The following is a 21,503-nucleotide window of genomic DNA, read 5'->3' as shown; positions in this document are numbered from 1 at the left end:
TTTTATTGAAAATTTTTGCTTCTATGTTCACTAGGGAGAGTGGCCTGTAGTTCTCTTTTTCAGTTGGGTTTTTCTCAGGTTTTGGTATTAGAATAATATTTTGCTTCCAGGAATGAGTTAGGAATAATTGCTTCCCTTTCAAATTCTTTGGAGAGCTTGAGGAGTGTCTTTGTATTTCTTGTAGAATTCCACAGTGAATCCATCTGGGCCTGGGCTTTTCTTTGTTGATAAGGATTTAATTACATTTTTAATTTCATTAATTGAAATTGGATTATTTAGCAGTTTTACATCTTGGTAAATCATATGTTTCTAGAAATCTGTCCATTTCTTCTGTGTTATCAAACTTTTGAGACTAGAGGTTTTAAAAATAGGTGTTGATAATCTTCTCTATTTCCACAGAGTCTATAATGATTTCACCCTTTTAATTCCTTATTGTATGAATTTGAGGTTTTTTCTTTTCTTTTTAAAATAAGTTTGGCTAGGGGTTTATCAATTTTATTTATTCTTTCAAAGAACCAACTCTTTAATGTATTCTTTGTATTGTTTTCTTAGTCTCTATTGCATTAATTTCTGCTCTGGTTTTAATAATTTCCTCCCTTCTTTGGCTTTGGGCTTGACTTGCTCTTCTTTTTCTAGATGTTTGAGGTGTAGCATCAGGTTGTTTATTTGTGTTCATTCTGTTTCCCTGATGTGTGAACTCAGTGCAATAAATTTTCCTCTGAGGACCACTTTCATTGCATCCCCCAGATTCCAGTAAGTTATATTTGTATTTTCTTCTGCTTGTAGATATTGCTTAATTTCTTATTTTCCTCTGTGACCCACTGACTGCTCAGAAGTGTATTATTCAATTTCCATGTATTTGTGGGGTGTTTGCAATTTCTTCTGCCATTAATTTCTAGTTTCATGGCACTATGATACAATAACATGCATTGGATAATTTCAATTCTTTTGCATTTACTTAAGTATGTTCTCTGGGCTTGTAGATGGTCTACTTTAGAGGTCCCATGTACTGCTGAGAAGAATATACATTTTGATGTTGTTGGGTGGAACACTCTTTATAACTCTATCAAGTCCATTTATTCACAGGTGTGATTCAGTTTGCTGATTTTCTGTCTGGTTGATCTGTCCCTTGGTGTCAATGCCGTGTTAACATCACCTGTTATAATTGTGTTATTGATTATTTGATTTCTCATTTCTGTTAATATTTGTTTTATATAGCTAAGTGCTCTCAAATTTGGTGCACAGATATTTAAAATTGTTATCTCTTCCTCTGAAGTTTTTCCCATAACTAGTATGTAGCGATCTTCTTTATCTCTTTTGATCATTCTTAGCTTGAAGTTCACATTGTCTGCAAACAGAATAACTATCCCTGCTTTTGGGGCGGGGGGTTCCTGTTGCATGAGATATTCTTTTCCCTCCTTCGACTTTCAGTCTATAAATTTCCTTTTGGGTTAGATGGGTTTTTTGTAGACAGCATATGGCTGGATGTTGTTTCTTGATCCATTCTGCCAGTCTGTTTTTTTTAATTGGTGAATTGAAGCCATTTACATTAATGGTTATAACTGATATGTATTTGGGGTTTTTTTGACATGGTATCTTTCTGCTGTTGTTTTTTACCTTTCCACTCTGTTTAATTGTTTGCCTTGCTTAGTGTTTTTATCCTATGTCTATGTAGTATGTCTTTTAATATTCTGTGAAGGGTTGGTTTGGTGGTCATGAAGTTCTTCAGCTGTTCTATGTAGTGGAAGTATCTTATTTCTCCATTATTTTGAAGGACAGTTTTGCAGAGTACATCAATCTGAGTTGGAAGTTATTTTCCTTTAGGATCTGAAATACTTCATTCTATGCTCTTCTTGACTTCATAGTTTGTGTTGAGAAGTCTGCTGTAATTCTGATAGACTTTCCTTTATAGGTGATCTGTCTCTTCTAACAACTTTTAATATTTTGTTCTTATGTTGGATTTCTGGGATATTGATTATTATATGTCTGGGTGTAGTTTTATTTTGATTATGGCTATTTGGAGTTCTATATGCTTCACTGATGTGTATGTCAGTTTCCATTCTCATGTTTGGGAAATTTTCAGCTTTTACTTCTGTAAATAGCCTCTTGATATCATTTGTGTTGTCATCTTCTTTTTCATTTATCCTATCAATATTATGTTGTTTTTCTTTGCATCATCTTGCAGCTCTTGAATTGTTATTTCCTGATTTTTTGTTATTTTTAAGAGATCTTTCCTTTCTTGTTCACTAGCTGCAATCTTGTCTCAGAGGTCTGAAATTCTGTCTTCACTTTCACTGAGGTGGTTTTGCCAACTTTCAATGAAATTTTAATTTCCTGTATATCTCTTTGAATCTATTTCATGCATTGTGTTTGTTTCTTATATTGTTCATTCAGGGTTTCCATCTTTTTGCATTGTTCCTCTAATTTTTAACTATGTCTTCTTTAGATGTGTACAGAATTTCTTTCATTACATTTACCATTTTTGTTTTACCTGGCAGAGTATTTCTGACTTGAGTTCTTTTATAGCTTCCCAGAGTTGTTTCTTTACTTCAGTTGTTATCATTTCAGGCATTTCAGGTGTATGGCTTACATTTTCTTCTATTTCCATGTCTTCTAGGCTTGCTTGGGATGGGATGGAATTTTGAGATTGCATTTTGGGTCTTTTGTTTTGTCGTTTTTCTATATTTCTGGGTTTTGAGCAATGTTCCACACCTTTCCCAGTGTGCCCCTGAAATCACCTCATGCACTTTTGACTCCTGAGACTGAATGGAGGTCACTCAGCATGGCCCAGTCAGGCCTGCAGGACCTCCCATGCATCCTCTGGTGATTCAGGATGCTGGGAAATCACCTCGCTTGCCTTCAGCTCCCATGAGTAAGTGGAGGTTGCTGGATGTGGCCCAGCCAGGCCAATGGTGACCTCCTGTGTGTCCTGTGGTGATTTAGGATGCTGGGCAGGGTCTTACCCACTGGGAGTGATGGTCCAAAACTTCCCCACAAGCACTGGAAATCACCTCGCTTGGTTTCAGCTCCCAGGACTGAATGGAGGTCGCTGGGCATGGCCCAGTCAGATCCATGGGACCTTGCATGTATCCTCTGGTGATTAGGACACTGAGTGGGGTCTACCCACTGGCAGTGATGCTCCAAAGCTTCTGCTGTGTGCGCTGGAAATCATCTTGCACACCTTCAGCTCCCAGGACTCCACATGTTACTTTCAAAGGAGGAAAAATAAGTACAATAACATCAGAAAATAATTGAATAACATTTTTGAAATTCTGAAAGAAAGGTAAGTGCCAATCCATCATCCTAACCTCTAAAAATATTCTTCAAAAATTGAAAGAAGTACAAAAGGTATTTTCAGAACAAAAAAAATGAAGGTTCATTGCCAACAAGCCCTTAATAAGAGAAATATTAAAGTAAGTTCTTGATATAGAAGGAAAACTCTTTCAATGGATAGTGAAAATTCCATAATTGCAAAAAGAAATATAGAGCAGTGGTAGGAATATAGTTCAGTGACAGAGCACTTTCCTCACATGTGCAAGGCCCTGGCTCAATAATCAGTACTAAAAGAAAAAAAAAAGCAACAGAAATTATGCTGTCAGTAGGCCCATATAAATGAATTTTACTAAATATTAATTGTATAATATATATATAGAATTAATATCCAAGAGCTGGGAAAATCTTGCATATTAATTAGTGCAAAAATTTGGAAAGATGTAACTGAATTAAATTTTTCTAAATATTTAACGTTATATGAAAAATAGTAAAGATAGCTAATTGTGCTAGGATGTAAATTAAAGATACAGTTTCCACCTCTAAGTGATCTCTAAATGAATAGGAAAATATGCTTAACTTTCAGGTTAAGGGAAAATGGAGTCATAAAAGATCTGATTAACTTTATTAAAAGATAGGAAAAGAAACAAAAGGAATAAATGTTTCACATGTAAAATAAATGGCAAAATGATAGATAAAGCACCAATATATCATTAACTACACCAAATGTAAATGGAGTAAATAGCCCAATTTAATTTTATGACATTGTTTTAGTAGGTGGCGGTATTGAATGTTGGAAAGTTAGCCTACTATAAAATCCATGACTTACAGTGGCAAAAGACTTATCGCAAGTGTCCTAAAGCTCATGTTGCAGGAAGAACAAGTATATAACAATCTTGTAACTTTAAAGAAAATGTTTGGAAAATATCACATTAATAGATGTGTTGATTATGACTGCCTGCATATATCAAAATGTCAAGAGAGATGAGTTCAGACAAAGATTTTTTCCTTTGAAAGAAGAAATAAAGAAGAAATGTAGAATCCAGATACTTAGTATTGTAGCTCGTACTTATGCTCATACCTAGGGCTTTCTGGAGCTGGCTACATTTAGGGCATTTGATACTGGAATTAAGTGTATGTGGAACTAAATTTGTACATTGATTAGAATTAGCATAGTTCTGAGTGTGGATAATGGAAGCTCCATCCTGGATGTGGGTGGCACCAATCATCAGGCGAACAGCCTGGATGGAATACGAAGGGAGAGATGGAAGGCAGGCTTGCTGCTTTCCTGTCTTCTGCTCACTTACCATGGACTGTTTCTTCTTAGTGATGCCCCTCTGCTATGCTACCCAGCCTTGGAGTCAGTTGACTATGGACTGAACCTCTACAAACTGTGAGCTGAAATAAATCTTTCTTCTTTTAACTTTGAATATCTGGTATTTTGTCTTAGGAATGATAAAAGTAATTAGAACACTTGGACATTAACAGATTTTAAAAGTCACCAAAATCTAGACCCCAAACAGTATGAAATAAAAATGAGAAAGAATTTTAAGTCACAATGGTCCATTGAGATCCAATGAAGATTTAGATAATGGGGCTTGGAATGTAGCTAAGTAGTAAAGTTCTTGCTGAGCATGTGCAAATACCTGGGAAAAGGTATAGATTCATAGCAAAAATCAGAATAGAGGTATTGCTTCTCTGTCTGAGTTTGATGACCTCAAGATAGTTGACATTAAATTAAAAGTCAAGCAACTTCAAGAAAGCAGAGACATATCAGATTTAAGAATCATATCTATAGTCCCACTTTACATGTTCCATTTTTGTATTTTGAATGACTATTTGTAAAACGACAATATGTAAACATCAACTAGTGATTTCTTACTGTTTATTTTTTTCTGAACGTATGTACTATTCCTACATCGTTTCTGTTTTGTTTAGTCTTTCTTTAAATAAAATTTAAAAAAAAATAAAATAAATTAAAAAATCATATCTAGGTAACAATGTATAGAGCTAATTGGATTTCTATCTCATAATATTTCTTTTATTTCTAAAGAAATACAAACAAAGAATCATAAACCCAAATTAAATAGGTTTTTCTACTTGAGCTTGAGGCAATCTTTGGATTCTCAAACTTAAGCCTACAGGAACAAATCTTGGCAACTGTGCAACCATTAAGAGGGCAGATTTTTCAACACCCATTACTGATGCAACCAAGGAGGTTGTGATGGACAAGGAGTCATGAAGAAAAATTGGCCTCTGCCTAAGTTCCTTGATACAAGAATCAGGGTCAAGTCAAGAAAGTTTGTGTCTGCGGAGTAGGGATTGTCAGAAACCTGTCAAGCAGGATTCTATCATTGCTGTATTCTCATGACTGCTCAGTATCCTCCATACTTTCTAGTTTTCTCTCTCTCTCTATCTCCCTCTCTTTCTCTTTACTTTTACTAGTACCTGTTTAAAGTACACAATTACATTAATTATATGTATACATACACATTTCAATTCTTCTTTTCCCCTTCCCTCTATTCCCTTTTTATCTAGCCAGCATTGGATTCATTTATTCACCTTACAAGATCTTACAAAGCTAATTATCATATACACAGATGAAAAACCAGACTAATAGATCAAACAGCAGATAAAACACATAAGCCAGCTATAATAGGTCAAAGTACACTTTTAAATACCATTGAAACTATAACATTAAATGAAATAAATCTGATGCACATTCTTAAATATTGCATAGTTTCTCTTACATGAAAAAATATATAAATAAAGTACAAAATAAAAGGCAGATAATAGGAAAAAAGAGAGAGAAAAAAGCTACAGTAATACAGCTTGGAAAGTGTACCTAAAAATGCAAAGTAGTTTTTGTGTGGTTATTTTATTTCTGTTCTCACTGTATAGTGTGTGTGTGTGTGTGTGTGTGTGTGTGTGTGTGTGTGTGTGCACATGCACCTGTCAGTGATATTTAGTTTACAGGCACTTGGATCACAAGAATATGGAAGACACATAGAATTCCTTAGAGATTCTAGGGTCTGGAATGATTGGATAGAACTTAGGACATCTTTCTTGTTGGGAGGATTTTGTTGATTTGTGACAAAAAGTGAAATGGATAATAGACTCCATTTTTCTTGCTTTCCTTGGACTTATGTGGAGCCAAGTGCCCAAGTTCTGTGGCTAAAATGATTCACACCACTTCCAGGTTTGGCCCATAGAAACCTTCAATATCACCTTCTGTGTACCCCTGTCATACACTGGCCACTAAAGCTGTATGCCCAGGGTGACTTTGAAAGTCATATTTAGCAGATGGAGACCCTATCAACTTAGGCCTCAGAATAGAGTCTTTCCATCTTTCCACCCTACAGCCAATTTGCTTTCAGAAAATTCCCCTGTGTTAGCTTGCACAAATTTTAGGATTACAGCTAGTACTACCTAAAAATTAATATATCAGTATTCCCTACAAGGTGTTTTCTACACTCTTCAGTGCTCTCAAAATTATGTTACACACCTATGATACAAAAAGACTGAACTTCAACAGCTAGGCAACCTATTGTTCAGAAGGAAATACTGATCTAACCAGTGTGAGATGACCCAAAGAACTGTGAAAGGTAAGTTTGTGATCTTTGCCCATCCACAATGCTGGTGAAAAATTCTTTTACAATCTCATTTCTAAGTACCCACTCTCCACAACTATTTCCACAATTCCAGTCATTGAAGAGGTAACAAGGATTGTAAAGGGAGCCTTCCCTTAGTGCAATTCAAAAGCTTTAGTATGCAGGGCAGAGTGACACCTGTCTAGCATCCAAGCTGCTAGGGAGGCTGAAGCAGGAGGATCACAAGTTCAATTTATGCAATTTAGTGAGACTCAGTCGCAAAAAAAAGGCAGGGACATAGTTCAGTGGTAGAGCATCCTGGGTTCAATCTCCTGTGCTGGAAAGATAAAAAGCTTTATTTATGCAGTGAATATGCTTACAACTTGTTCCTCTTAGAGAAGTTTCCTGCAATGGGCTCAACGTATTTCCCCGCAAAGGGTAAATCCTGGAAATGTCTGACTAATACTAGCATCATGTCTTAAGGGAATGAAATAGTCCTGTTTTCTGGCCCCAGGAATTCATTGCCTCAGGGTATTTCTGTGTTTTTCTTGGTCAACTGTATAGTCGTCTTACACTGCAGCCAAGAGTGATTTGCTTCCCTGAAGCTGTCCAGTTTGAGGGGTTTCTGTCCAACCAGGAGGGGCGTCACAGTAGAGTCCTGTCTGACACGGGCTGATTCATTTTGGTTTTAAGCAAATCATTCCTTTTCTTCCTATTAGAATATAAACTTGGCAGCAGGGGGAGATTTCAGTTCGATTGTGAAGGAACAATGGAGAACATGTGTGTTGTTGAGCCTGTGTATAACTATGTGTATCTGTCTTTTATTATGCAATGAGCCAAAAAAATACAAGCGAGATTCTCAGGGATCCAATGCGTGCAGAACTAGTTGTGAAAGGGAGACTGGCTCCCTGGCAGTGCTGAAGATGGGCCCAGTGGAGCTGTTTTGAATCTGATGATTTAGATATAAAGTCTGAGAGGAAAGAACGTGACTCAAAACCCTCCCTGGGTGACTGGAAAATACTGATGAGCAAGCAACAGATGGAAATAAAGTCAAACTTTCTTTCTTTCTTGTTTTGTGGTAGTGGAGATTGAACCCAGGGTCTTTGCACTAACTGACCTACACCCCCTGTCCTTTTAAAAAGATTTTTTTATTTTGAGACTGAGTCTCACTAAGTCATGCTCTATGGGGAATAACATTGAGCTACAACCTATCACATAGCTTTCTACTATAAATTTGTACTTCAGCTTAATAGTAGCCATCTGTTCATCTCAGCAGCTGTGGCTGGTGGCTACAAGAAGCAATCTTCATGTTTACCCACTTGATGTGATGAACAGCAAGGAGCATGCATGTGTGCAAAAGTACCAAACAATGACTTTTACTCACATAATGCTCCATCTAACAGGTTTTGCTTTTTTTTTTACTTGAGCATCACACTGACAACACACTTCTGTTCTGTAAATATGTATTTTACGTAAGTGGAATGTAGGTGTGACTTACGGTAGCTGAACCTGGGGAAAGCAAAGACACATCTGTTCATTCACCTACTTAGTAGATGAAAGGCAAAGTGTGTACAGAAGAACCAAAGTAGCAACTGGTGAGTTTTACCCGTGAAATGCTCATTGCTAAATTTCTGGGCAAAAATTAGCATTTTTAAAATTTTAGTTTATTTTAAAGACAAAAAATTAAAGCAAAATTTCAAAGCACAATAATTGGGGGTAACAATGGTATACACATTGCATATTGTTATCTTCAAATCAGTTACACAGAGTACAAGACATCTGCATTTAATTGTCCAAACAATACCAACACAAATCTTTCTCTTTAACGAGTTCAGAGAAATCAGTAGTATAGCTATCTTTTACACATATATTTTCTTTCATCTTCTCACACTAGTGAGACAATACAACGTTTGCACATGCGTGTCTGATTTATTTCACTTATGAGTATGGTCTCAAGTTGCATCCAATTTTATTTTGATTTTTCCGGTAGAAGTAGCCCATTTCAAAACAATGGCACATGAAGAACCAGATTTGCAAGTTTTGGAGGAGGTCAAAAGTGAATCATCAGATCGCTCATTCATGAATGATGAAGATGATAATGACTTTGACACTGGCCATGTGAGCCAAAGTTCCTGTGACAGTGAAATAAAACAAAAATCAACTGATACAGACACAGGGAATGCAGAGCTCCTTATTTCAGATGATGAAACAAACAGCCATGTGAGAACATATTTGACTGGTAGAAATGGTACAAAATAGTCACACAACCAAATGAAACCCTTCAATGTTAAAACTAGGTCTGAAAATATAGTGAGGATCATGGCACGGGTGAAACCTGTTGGACAGAATGCCAGCACTGCCATTCAATGCTGGAATTGTTTGTAACAAATGAAATGCAACAAGATGTGAAATACACAAATGCTGAAATACAAATAAATGTTCTTTGTGCACCCATAGCTATACTAAAAAAACTATTTATTATGACATCTCACTAGCTGAACCAAAAGCATTCATAGGTCTGCTGTACTTACCAGGGCTGTCTCATGGTAATCACAGGAATGTAAAATACTTATGGAAAAATGATGGGTGTGAGCTTGAGGTTTGTAGAATAATGGTGACACTGAGGAGATTTGGTTTTCTTCAAAATTGCTTAAGGTTTGATAATAAAATCACAAAGAAACCATCTGCTCATGGTTCGAAAGATTTGTGGGCAATTGTCAAGCAATTTACACACTATCTGAACACATGACGATCGATGAACATCTTGCAGCAATTAAGGGTCGTTATGGTTTCAGGCAGTATATTTCCAAAAACCTTCAAAATATGGCACAAAATTATATGCTCTTGTAGATGTGAAGACTTTCAACTTAGAAATTTATCATGAAACTCAGCCATCAAGTCCTTGTTCATATAGTAACAAACCAAATGACGTTGGGAACAGATTTGTTGCTCTCATCTCCCAAATTATCAGGAATATGAATCTGATAATTGGTTTACCAGTTTCAAGTTGATGTTACATTTACTAACAGAGAACAAGTAGACTAGTGTAGGAGATGTACACAGGAACAAAGCAGAAATTCCAATTGAAGCATTGCAATTTCAAAACAGAGAATTGTATAGTACAGTCTTTGGATTTCAGAAACATATAACATTGGCCTCATATATGGCAAAGTAAAACAAACTGGTACTGCTGATATCAATATTGCACCATGACGGAACTATTGATAGAGAAACCTTGAAAGGATGGAAGCTTGAGATGATAACTTTCTAACAAAACCAAAGGTGGAGCAGATGTTGATGAGGTATGTTGCAACTATGATGTCACTCAAAACACAAAACCCTGGTTGTGTTTTATTTGATCCTAAACATGTGTGGTATAAATAGTTTCCAAAGAAAATAAGAAATGGAAAATATCATGGAGAAATCTTCTTAGAAGACTGGAGCTGCAACTCATAGGAGATCATTTGCAGCAGAGGAAAAACAAAATGTTTCTACCCAGGGAATTATGAGAAAAAAATTGTGGAGTTCACTCGTGAGCTGACAGGTGAACAGGCAAGTGCAACATCACAAAGTCCTAGTATGAGAACAGGAAATAAAGAGATGTCAACTGTGCCACACAGGAAAGGACAGGAAAACAAAATATACCCCCTATCAGTATGAGCAATGCTTGTGCCCGGAACATGCAATTTTCATGTGTGAAGACTGCCTGGGGTGTGACAGTTGAAGCAAAGACTATTTCTATGGTGGTCTTTTGTTTGTATTTACATTGTTGATCACGTAGAGTTTTTTTTCTGATGGTATCTTTTAGGTTTTGTAAGCCAGTAAACAACAAATGAAAAATGTTGATGTCTATTCTAAGCACTAACTACATATTTGATATTTTATTTTATAGATGTCTTACTTATTTTCCTGTTAAGTCCATGTTGTATAATATAGTAAGAAGCTTCTGACAACACAGGAAGGTGAGAGGTGACCAGAATGGGGTTTGTAGAATAGGAAGGGAAAGGTAAGCACATGTGCTCTCAGTGTAAGCAAGATGTGTGCATAGAACATACAGTTGTCATGTGTGAAGACTGCCCTGGATGGGACAATGGGGTCAAAACTTCTTTTTATGGTAGATTTCTATTGGTATTTTCATAGCTCATATAGGAATTTATTTGTGATGCTATCTTTTAGGTTTTGTAGGCAAGTACACAGCTGATGTGAAAATGTTGATGTTTATTCCAAATGTGCAATGCATATTAAGAATTGTACTATACAGTTCTCTGTTTTGAATTCTTTATTTCATTGATATTGTATGTTCCTGCTAACTATACATTGTATAATATGCAGCAAGAGCTGCAGGACATCAAGTATGTCCTACAAAAAGGCCAGGAACACAAAACACAAGTGCTGTCAGTGTAAGTCATATGTGCAAAAGAAATGTTCTGTGTGAGAACTACCATAGATCTGATAATTGAAATAAAGATTATTTTTTGTTAGAGTTTTATTGGTATTTTCATTGTAGTTCATATAGGAATTCATTTCTGTTGTTATTTTCTAGATTTTGTTCACCAAAAACCAGTTGATATTGAAAATTTTGAGGCTGTTTTTTATAAACAATAAATATTAAAAATTCAATACTTCTTTGATATTTTTCCTGTTAAATATTCATTGTTTAATATACTAAAACTCATAAAATTAAAATTAATAATTCATAAATAGAAATATTTTAAGAATAAAGTTCGGTACAACATGCCCACAATAATGTACCTTTATGACAAAATTGGCATCTTCATGACAAAATTAGACTCTGTTCCATTCTGTGGGATAGTATCAGGCCCGAGGGTATAGGCAACTACTTTGAAGGCAGTAAGATTCACTAAGATGCCCATTCTGGTTTGACTATTGTCTCCTTTGGAAGTCCTGTAATGTTTACAATGTCTAAGTTTTATTGGTCTTGTTCTCTACTGTTTTGTCCAACTTTATAATATCTAATGAGATAGACAAATCTTTTTAAGGAAACAAGAGACAACGTTGATAACTATTGTTAATAACCGTATACTCTGTTCTACATCATGTGCTAAGTCTATCCTTGGTTTTCACTGACAGCTTTGTTCTGCCATATTTGACTTTATTCTCCCCCCCCCCCAAAAAGTAATAAGAACTAAGGAGTAATAAAATCTAAAATGTGTAAATTTTCTTGTAAAAAGAGAGGAAGGGGAAAAAAGAGTTCTAACGGATATAACAGCAAGTGTGTATAGGGATGTTGAATAGCTGACTATATTAATGTTTTTGGATCATTGAACACAGCTGTTTGTAGTCTCTCTGTTTGAATGTCTACTTTGTATTCTTTGATACTGTGATTTGAGCAACTATTTCCAAGATGATAATATGTAATCTATTAACAGGTGATTTCTTACTGTTATGCTTTTTTTTGTAGTTCTGTATTATATGTAACCTTACACTGCTTTGTTTTGTTTTGTGTTTTTCTCTTTTTCCTCTTAAATAAAAAAAAAAAAGAAAATGCATTTAAGGAAATTTGACATTCAGAAAATATGAGCTAGAAACAAAGAAATCTTAAGAGTTGTACAATTGCATCCCATTCTGTGGTTCTTACTGCTTTTTTCCCCCCTTAATTCCCTGTTTTACTCTGATTCTTCCTGATAGCTTAGCTTCTGTTTCCAAATGCTATTTTCTTGATATTTTTAGTACCTTGTTCCCTATCACTCGCAGGAAACGTGACTGAAATCAAGGGTATAGGAGTAATATGAACCTGGGAATAAGCTGTTGGTACCAAATCATGTTCTTGTGTATCAATGCAAAAGAGAGATGTATGCTCCCAAGAATGTAGGTTGCTACTCGTATTCAATTTCAAAGTGTACCAAGTCCTCAAGATGAAAATTCATTTTTAATGGCTTGGTAAAACATAAAGCTCGGTGATTTGTTTTAGTTCACAAATTTCTCCCTGCAATAAATTGCTGGTTAGAAAATTATCAATATGACTTATTAAGCAACTTTGTATCACTACCTCAAGCTGTATTTTTAAGGAAATAACACCTTTTCTTATACTGCAGAAAACACATAATGTAAACTATTTTTAAAATCTGAAAAAAAAAATGCATCTCTATGACAAAATCCTGTGGGTTTTGTTGCCTCAGCTGAGCTAGAACTTGTGATCTTCCTGCCTCTGTCTCCCAGAGTTTTATGATTACTGTCATGCACCACCAAGTCCAGTTTGTCAGTTAAAGGGCAGCCTCTCTACCAGACACACCTACATGTTTGCAGCAGTACCTAATTTTAGAGACTGAGGAGTTGAATTGTAATGTGTTGTTCTTTGAGAAGACGGGGGATAATATTTGGGAATCTGGTGATAGACTCTTATTGTTATTCACTCCCAACAAGGTTAAGATTGATCCACTAACTGATCAAATGACTTGGTCAAACAGCTTCAGTGAGACAGTTTCTGCCCCTGTGGACTTTAAAGTCCAATAGGGAATGTGAATATGATATATGATATAAACAGTCTCAGTTACAGTGGAAGCTAGTATAGTGTGCATGCCGGTAATCCCAGCACTCTCGGAGTCCAAGACAAGATAATTTCAGGTTTCAGTCCAACCTGGGCAATTGAGCAACTTAGCAAGACTCTGTCTCAAAGTGAAAAATAAAAAGTGCTGGGGATGTGGCCCAGTACAGAGGCCTAGGTTCACTCTTCAGTATAAAAGAAGAAAAGGGGAGGGCACGCAATGCTATAAACACAAGTGTGTTGCTAAGAGAGGCCAGGCAAGGATCAGCTTCCAGAAAGAAACGGTGTCTAGACTGAGACATAAAAGATGTGGGGCAGGTGCCTAGGCAGAGGCTGTGGTCAGGTCAAGGAGAATTTGTCGAGAGAAGGGAATGAGCTACATTTTGAGGCAGAGAGAACTGTAGAAAGAAGGGTTCAGTGTGGGACCAGAAGAAAGTTACAAATGACTGATTCCCACACACAAAGCAGGAAATGCTGAAAGGTAAAGTGAGGTGGAGGCCAAGGCCAGCTTGTGCGCGTCTCTGTGGCACATTTCAAAAGAGACCAGGCTTCATATCGAGAGCAATGGGAGCTCCTGAGCTGGCTTAAAAGTAGCTTGAATTTTTAATTCTGTTTGCATAAAGAGAAAAAGAGGAGAGAACACCTAACGGGGAGACCTAACAGTTGCACATGGCTGTGGGGTGCTGAACCAGTTTCCGCAGGGGGCCTCAGGATGACAGCTTCTCAGGACGCCGTTGATGGAATGTCATTGCTTCCAGCCTCTACTTTGCCAGCTTTGTTCTGCTTTTTACAGATACTTTCTCAAGATAGCTGATGCAAAAAAAAAAAAAAAATGATAGCTGATGCAGACTAAATTATCTGTGCTAGAGGAGAGGAATAAATACTACAAAACGGTACAAAATGATAGATCATCAAATCATCTACTTGATTTGTGAGTGCAACCACATAAACAGAAACTACATATCCTGGCACACTTTCTCTTCTTAAAAAGCTTCTTTATTTGTGGGATAATTAATACAACAAGCTGCACATATTTAATATGTACAATTTGATGAGCTTGGATATACGCATACACCCAGAAAAACACTATTACAATCAAGATAGTAGGTGTGCTTACCACCTCTGAAAGCTTCCTTAGTTTGACTTTTAGCTTGTTATAGAAACTCTCAATATAAGATCTACCATTTTGACAAATTTTCAAGTATACAGCACAGTATCATTAATTTGGGGCACTGTGCTAAACCACAGATTTCTAGAACTTACTCACTTTGTATCATTGAGACTTTATACCTCTCATTTTTCCCTCTAGCTGTTCCTGACAACTATCATTTAAACCCTCTGGTTCTATGAGTTGGACTGTTTTACATACTTCATGAAATGGAATCATGTAGTATTTGTCTTTCTATGTCTGATTTATTTCATTTAGCATAATGTCCTCCAGGCCCATCCATATGCTGTAAATAATAGGGTTGCTTGCTTCAGAGATAAAGAGTGTTCCATTGGTGCAGACTCATTTCCGAGCTTCCAGGAGGAGAGCTCTCTGTGCCAGCATCAGGGAGATGGACAGGAGTTTTGATGACTTTGAGAAAATGGGTACTGCAGGCCATTCTTGGCACATTTGCTTGAGCCCAGGTGAGTTTTGGAGCCACAGTGTTCTTTAAAATACTTTATTAAAAAATTTAACTATCAGTGAGAGAAAGAAAGGGAGAAAGAAAGAAAAGAAAAGAAAGAACTGCAATCTGTTAATGTGTATTGTGACTTTATGATTTACAACATATTTTAAACTATTTTGCAAAGATTCTCTTAGCCTGTTTGACTGTTATGTCACAGAACATCTCATTTCCTATAACAAATATCTGAGATAACCAGTTTATAAAGACAGAAGGTTGATTTTGGCTTGCAGTTCTGGAGGGTTCAGTTCAAATAGTTTGGTCCCACTGCTTTTGGTCTAACCCAACTGAGAGCATATGATGGGAAAAACACACTCTCTTTATAGCTGGGAGGGAGGAGAGGAAAGAGCTGGGGCTCTACCATGCTCCTCAAGGGATCTCTCCCAATGGTGAAGACACTGCATAGTCCCACCACATAGTCTACCACCTCCCAATCCCCCAAGTTAGAGAATAAGCCTTTTTAAAAAAGGCCTTTGATGGGCATTTATTCAAACCATAGCAACTACAGAAATCATTTTACTTTATTTTATTTGATTTCATTTTATTTTTGCAGAGTACCATGAAGCATAGCTCTGATTATCAGCTGTTTTGAAAGAGAGTATCAGTTCATGATTCTGTGGCCAGGAATGCCTTTGAGGAGGAGGTGGATGTCCCAGGGATCCTGGACCTTATGATTCACATGCATGTTTGTTACAGAGGCACACAGTCATACACACTGACAGAGACTGTATTTTTCTCTCCAGGAGAGACAGTCCGTTGCTTTGGTGGTTTGGTAAAATTTCCAAGGAAATTTTCAGAGTTAAGTAAGAGGAGTGATCATTCTTTGGAAAAAGAAACACAAACAGCCCTGCGTCAGCAACCCCCATGGAGAGCAACTTGCTCAATGTTTTAAGCACGTTTTAGAAGATGGTTTGGGGTTTTAAACTTGACATTGGAGAGAAAAGCACCAATCCGGGTTAAGAAGGGACAGATGTGAGACAAATGTTGGGCAGCTGAAAATCATAGATAGTTTTGACATGTTTTAGTATGTTTGACACAATTTCAATTCAAATTAAACTCGATATTATTTAGTATGTCTTTTATATAAAAATATGACAGACCATCAAAACTTTTAAAAAGCTTGCCTTGCAAATAGTTATGCTGAGGCAGACAAAAAGTTCTGGGTGACATTTACCTAGTGGTATAGAGCTTTGAGAGCAACCAAAGTGTGAGAGAATCTCACTTTGCTGATAGATTTTAAAGAGGAAAAATTCAAGTCTGGAAGATTTTCTTGAAATATAGGATTCTCAAAATAGTCTTACCAATAATTACAGTTCTTGCCAGCTTCTTTCATCACATGGATATTGTAGGCGGGGTGATTCAATGGAGATAAACACTGAATAAAATAGATAAAATAGATAAATATATCTATTTTAATAGATAGACTTCATTTTAATATTTCATTTCTTTTAATAGATAAACTAATAACAAAGAACTTCAAAGAAGATAAAATTTCTACTGTTTACATCAGAAAACTTCCCCCAAACCCATAAATAAATAAGCTATACAGTCTTTAAAGAATTTAAAGAAAGGAGCCAGGTACACGCCTATAATCTCAGCTACTTGGGAGGTTGAGGCTGGAGGACCATAAGTTAGAGGCCAGCTTGGGCAACGTAGTAAGACATTATTTCAAAATCAAAAATAGAAGACTGAGATATAGCTCAGAGGCAGAGTGCTTCCTTCCCATACTGGAGGCCCTGGTTGGAGCCCCAACACTACAAAACCAATTTTTAAAAAAGAGAATCAGTTGAATGAAGGAAATTAAAGCAAAAATTTTAAACATGAACCTCAAAAGCCCTGTTTTCCCCCCAGATCAATGACTTGGTACTTTCCCTACATAACTTTTACTGATTTTCAGAGGAGTGCTGGTAGTTTCATATTATTCCCAGTTTATTGCTATATAAAGCACTGAGTTTGGGGAAGGGAAAAAACTTTCTCAAGTCCCTATAATTACTGAGAATTAAATTAATGTTTAGCTTTGACTTACCTGTTCATCTCTGTTCAATACTTCTTTTTCTAATGTCCAAGCAACCCTCGGTGAAAATACATGGAAGCCAGAATATTTTGTTTCTGCATATCTATTTATTTAATCCAGAAAACACATAACACTTTCCAATACCAGTTTAAGTACCTTACAAACGTAGATCCTACTAACCATCTTATGCGGTGAGAGCAATTGGCATCTCCCTTTCACAGAAAAATAAACTCAGAAGTCACCTCGTTAATAAGTGGCTGGATAGAGATCCAAATCCAAAAAAGCAGGATCCAGAGACTGTTTTTGGCTTTCCTGCTACCTCGCTTTTTTGATCAGACTCCTGGAGAACTCAGGAAGTGCCACATGAAGGTGCAGAGCCAGATGTCCAGGTTTTACTGGGTATTTACTTGCCTAGTGTCAGACGCACTTAGGGCACTGCAGATTTTCAAAGCTTTCCCAAGGCTACCACGTCACAGAACATGAGGCCTCGATGTCTATATCTGATGGAGATCTCTTGACCCCGTACAAGCCACATGTGCTTTTCTCAGGGGTGGGCTAATTTCATTGGTCATGGTGAATCAAATCCCCACTGGCTTCTCTTTTGGGTAGACAGGAGTGGGGGTTGGTCCCACCCACAGTGCCAGGACCATCTTTTTGGCATGGGGTAACAAAGAAGGTCTCAGCTTGTGTCATTCCATCATTTGTAAGGCTCAGTCACAATAAGGCCAAAGATGTTCCAGAAGAAAACTAAAACATTTTACGAGTAACCCTCACCACTAATATACACACACACACATACACACACACACACACACACACACACACACACACACATACACACATACACACACCCCACAGCTGAGTCAAGGTCTGCATGGATAAACATCTGTGCAGAGGCATAATGGGGCACTGCTGTGCTTGGAACAAGGCCTGAGAACTCTCAAGAAATGGTTTTAGCAGAGTTGGGACCACAACAGGACCTATAAATAAGTATGACACTGAAAAGCAGGGGTGGACATGGAACTTGGGTAGAGCACGTTTGAACAACAGTTTATCGATGGACACAGTACCTTAAAAAACAGAAAATTTCACTGTGTATATTTGAGGTTTGCAGCTTAATGTTATGAGACAAATATATGCTTACGAGAGGGAAGTCAATTAACATGTCTCTCATCTCAGGATTACCTTACAGTGACAGTAGCAGGTAAAAGTTGTTTACTTAACAGAGGTCCGTAATACACATGTATTACCCTAGTCTTTATGTTCTTTACTAGGTGTCTAGATTTGTTCATCCTGTGTATCTGCTATTTTGTATCTTCTGATGTAGGTCAAAAAAGACAAAGCACTTCTTAATATTAAAGTATTCTCACCCAATTCCCTTTCCTCTAATTGGATCACAGCATAAATAATGTTTTCTGTTCCACCTAAACACAAATTATACAAAGTACATATAAATGATAGGAAAACATACAGGCAAATTCTTCTAAATCACGAAGTAGATGATTTTACTTTGACTTCTTTTAACTGGTTATTTTCTTTCATACAAAATATAATAATAAAAAGTTCCTTTGACTTACTTCTATTTTCCATTGGTTTCCTAACTTTGCAAAGAATTTCCATTCATTTCTTTCTAACCTTTTCTCCTCAGAAAAGCCTAAGCCAGGAGATTTAGTTGGACTGAATTTAATCAGTTCCTAAAAAGACTTGTGAAGACTTTGGCAAAAACAAACATTTAATTTAATTCAAGGAATATTATTTAAAATATATCTTCCTCAGATGGGAACCTAAACAGGTAGCAGATCTGCTTGTATCTGGGATTTTCCAAGTGAGATCTTGGAAAATTTAGTTTTGTGGCCTGAATGTTTAAACATGTTCAGCTTGGGGAAGGCGCCTGCTGGCCCACCTTGGAGTGTGGGAAGAAAGGAAAACGTTGATCTGTAAGGGATGCTGAAGTTTTGCTCAAGAAACAAAGACCACAGCGCTGAGACTGTAACTGGTGCTCAGCCTTCCCAGATGTGGAACCATGTGTTGGCATAAATTTCTCCAGACTTGGTCCAAGTGCAGGTGTGGCAGGCCCTGCTGCCCAAGGCACACTGGGGTGGCACTGCACTCCCAGCATGGGTCTCCGGTCTTGTACTAGGCTGGGCCAGCTCTCCAGGGAGAAGGCAAACACACACCTGCAGTTCTGGCTGCTTTGGAACAAACGAGTTAAAAGTGCAAGAAACAGAGGCATAAAAGGACCCAGGAGAGGAAAATCGCCCTATGCCTTAAGCTTTGTTTCAAGTTACTGAACACTGTTTTCAACCTGGTCCATATATATGCATGGCTATACGACATCTATGATCATAATGTAATGGTTGATGATATGCCCTTAAGTACCTTGTAATTTAATTTGCTGTTCTCTTGTATTGGAAATGGAGTCCTTTTGGGTTGTTTAATGTAACAAATGTAATTAGTATTTCCATGGACTTGCCTTCAAAACATTGTGTGGTGTTTCCTATTTTCCTGAGTGTCTCCTTCACGTATTTACAGGACTCATTGGTACACTTTCTCCTTCGGCCCTTTCACTACATCATGGCCTGGGAACCCATTAACAAGCAAGACAAAGAAAGAAAAGAAAATGAAAAAGAAGAAAAGAAGGAAAGAAAAGAAAAAGGAAGAACTTAAAAATGTACATTCAATGGAATCAGTACACAAGTCTTTAAAAATATCAAAATAACTTTTTGGAATGCACTAAATCAAAAACAGAGACAAAACTGTACCACAATCTTAACAATATATTAATTTCATTACTATATATATCAAAATAAGACCTTTGTGCTTTTTGTCCAATCTTACTGCATTTCCAGAGATAAAACAACATGGGAAACATAAATGGTCCATTCTGTGCCAGGTAGTTTTGTGTTTGATGCGATTTATTAATTCATTAAACCCTCGGGAAAACACTATGAGAAAGCAACAACTACGGGATTTTTTTGTTTGTTTCGCAAATGAGAAACTTGAGCACTGGAGAGGTTAAGCAAGCTGCCCAAGGTCACCAGTGCATTCCTGACCCCTCCCGCAACTGCAGAGGTGTCTCTCCACAGACATCAGATGTCCTACCAGTCCCTAGGCATGAAGTGGCGCTTCCCGGTGCCAGCCCCTGAAGGCCTGCTCACAGCTGTCATCCTGGGATGTCCCTTCACCCTTGTTCTGAGCACAGCCTTCACCTTTTTGTTGGCCCCCCTCCTGCCTTCACTTCAATTTCTTTCTTGATTTACTGTCTCATTTTGCAGAAGGACCTCTGTGAAAGGGTACAGAAGCAGTAAGTTTCTTGGAGACCTTGGATTCTGAAAACGTCTGTGATTTTTTTCCCCCCTTTTCTTTGTTTATCGCAGGTGCTCAGTGAAGAATCCTACACTGACAATCATTTTCCTTCAGGATTTTTATGGAAGTTTTCAGCTGTCTTCCAGCTTCTATGTTGAGAAAGCTGATACCATTCTGATTCTTAATCCTTTGAATTAAACCTACTTTTGCTTTCTAGAAGTTTTTAGAGTGTTTCTTCTATCTCCTACTCCCTTAGGTTGGGTTCCCTAGAGATAGACTAAGGCAGGGATTTGACAGATGTGATTAACTGAAGGACAACTCTGAGGATAAGGAAAGCTAGCAAAGTATCACGGGCCCTGGAAAGAGGTGAAGAAGTGCTCTCATGGGGACTCACGTCCCTCGGCACTGAGGGGTGCTGCGGAGAGCAAACGTACCCCAGACTCAGTCCCTCTTGAAGGCAAGGTGACTGACATTTTCAACTTTCCAGTTTGTTTGTTTATCTATCAGCTGTTGAGTTTAATCAGTCATTGGTGTGAACTGTCTTTTGCCAGGCAGAGTGGTGGGTAGAAGTTTCTGGAAGATTTAGCTTTTGCTTCTTTCAATTCTCCCTCAGAATGGAATTCTCAGATGTCGCGGTCGCTTCTGGCCGGCGGAAGGACACACGACAAAGTCTGGGAGTGGACAACCTTTTCTTTTTATTCTTCTTCTCCGTACAGCCTGCCCTGGGTTCTCCCAGCTGAAGCCTCCTTTGGTCCGCTCTCCGCGGCTCCTCTTGTGCTTCAGTCTGCCCCGAAGCCTCTATCGGTCCGCTCTCTGCGGCTCCTTCTGGGCTTCTACTTCCGGGCTTCTACCTGGCTTCTTCTTCCGCCCAGGGGTGGCACCGGTATATATACGGGTACAGTGTCCAATCATGTTAAAGTAAGCAAGGCAAGCTGATTGGCTAACATCATCAGTTGCCAGGCAGACTATATTGTTGAGCGGGTTGTTTACGCGGTAAGCAGGAAACTAACATATTCGATGGGAGGGGTAATCTACCTCAGGCTTCACTCTTTACTACAGGCCTCACGTCCGCCAAGTGAGGCGACCGGGCTCGGGGCTGCGGCTCCCAACATCTCCCCCTTTTTTATTTTTTATGAATGTGCGCATCG

The 21,503-nt window shown here is 37.7% G+C and overlaps 1 long non-coding RNA gene across 3 annotated transcripts in view; it reads left to right on the top strand.

Moving 5' to 3' along the window:
• LOC106028042 (uncharacterized) overlaps window positions 1-21,503 on the top strand; it is a 76,197-nt gene that overhangs the window by 46,044 nt on the left and 8,650 nt on the right. For 2 of the 3 annotated variants that reach the window (XR_010044631.1, XR_010044633.1), the window contains one exon: window positions 19,582-19,942. This is a non-coding gene — a long non-coding RNA (uncharacterized LOC106028042). Of the gene's footprint in view, window positions 1-3,026; window positions 3,284-4,597; window positions 4,664-19,581; window positions 19,943-21,503 lie in introns of all 3 variants that reach the window. The other variant, XR_010044632.1, reaches the window with a different exon arrangement.

This window comes from Cavia porcellus, unplaced genomic scaffold, assembly GCF_034190915.1.
Source record: "Cavia porcellus strain 051 isolate PalLab524CR breed Dunkin Hartley unplaced genomic scaffold, mCavPor4.1 scaffold_30, whole genome shotgun sequence".
Taxonomy (NCBI): Eukaryota; Metazoa; Chordata; class Mammalia; order Rodentia; family Caviidae; genus Cavia; species Cavia porcellus.
This window is presented reverse-complemented; position numbering and strand designations above follow the sequence as displayed.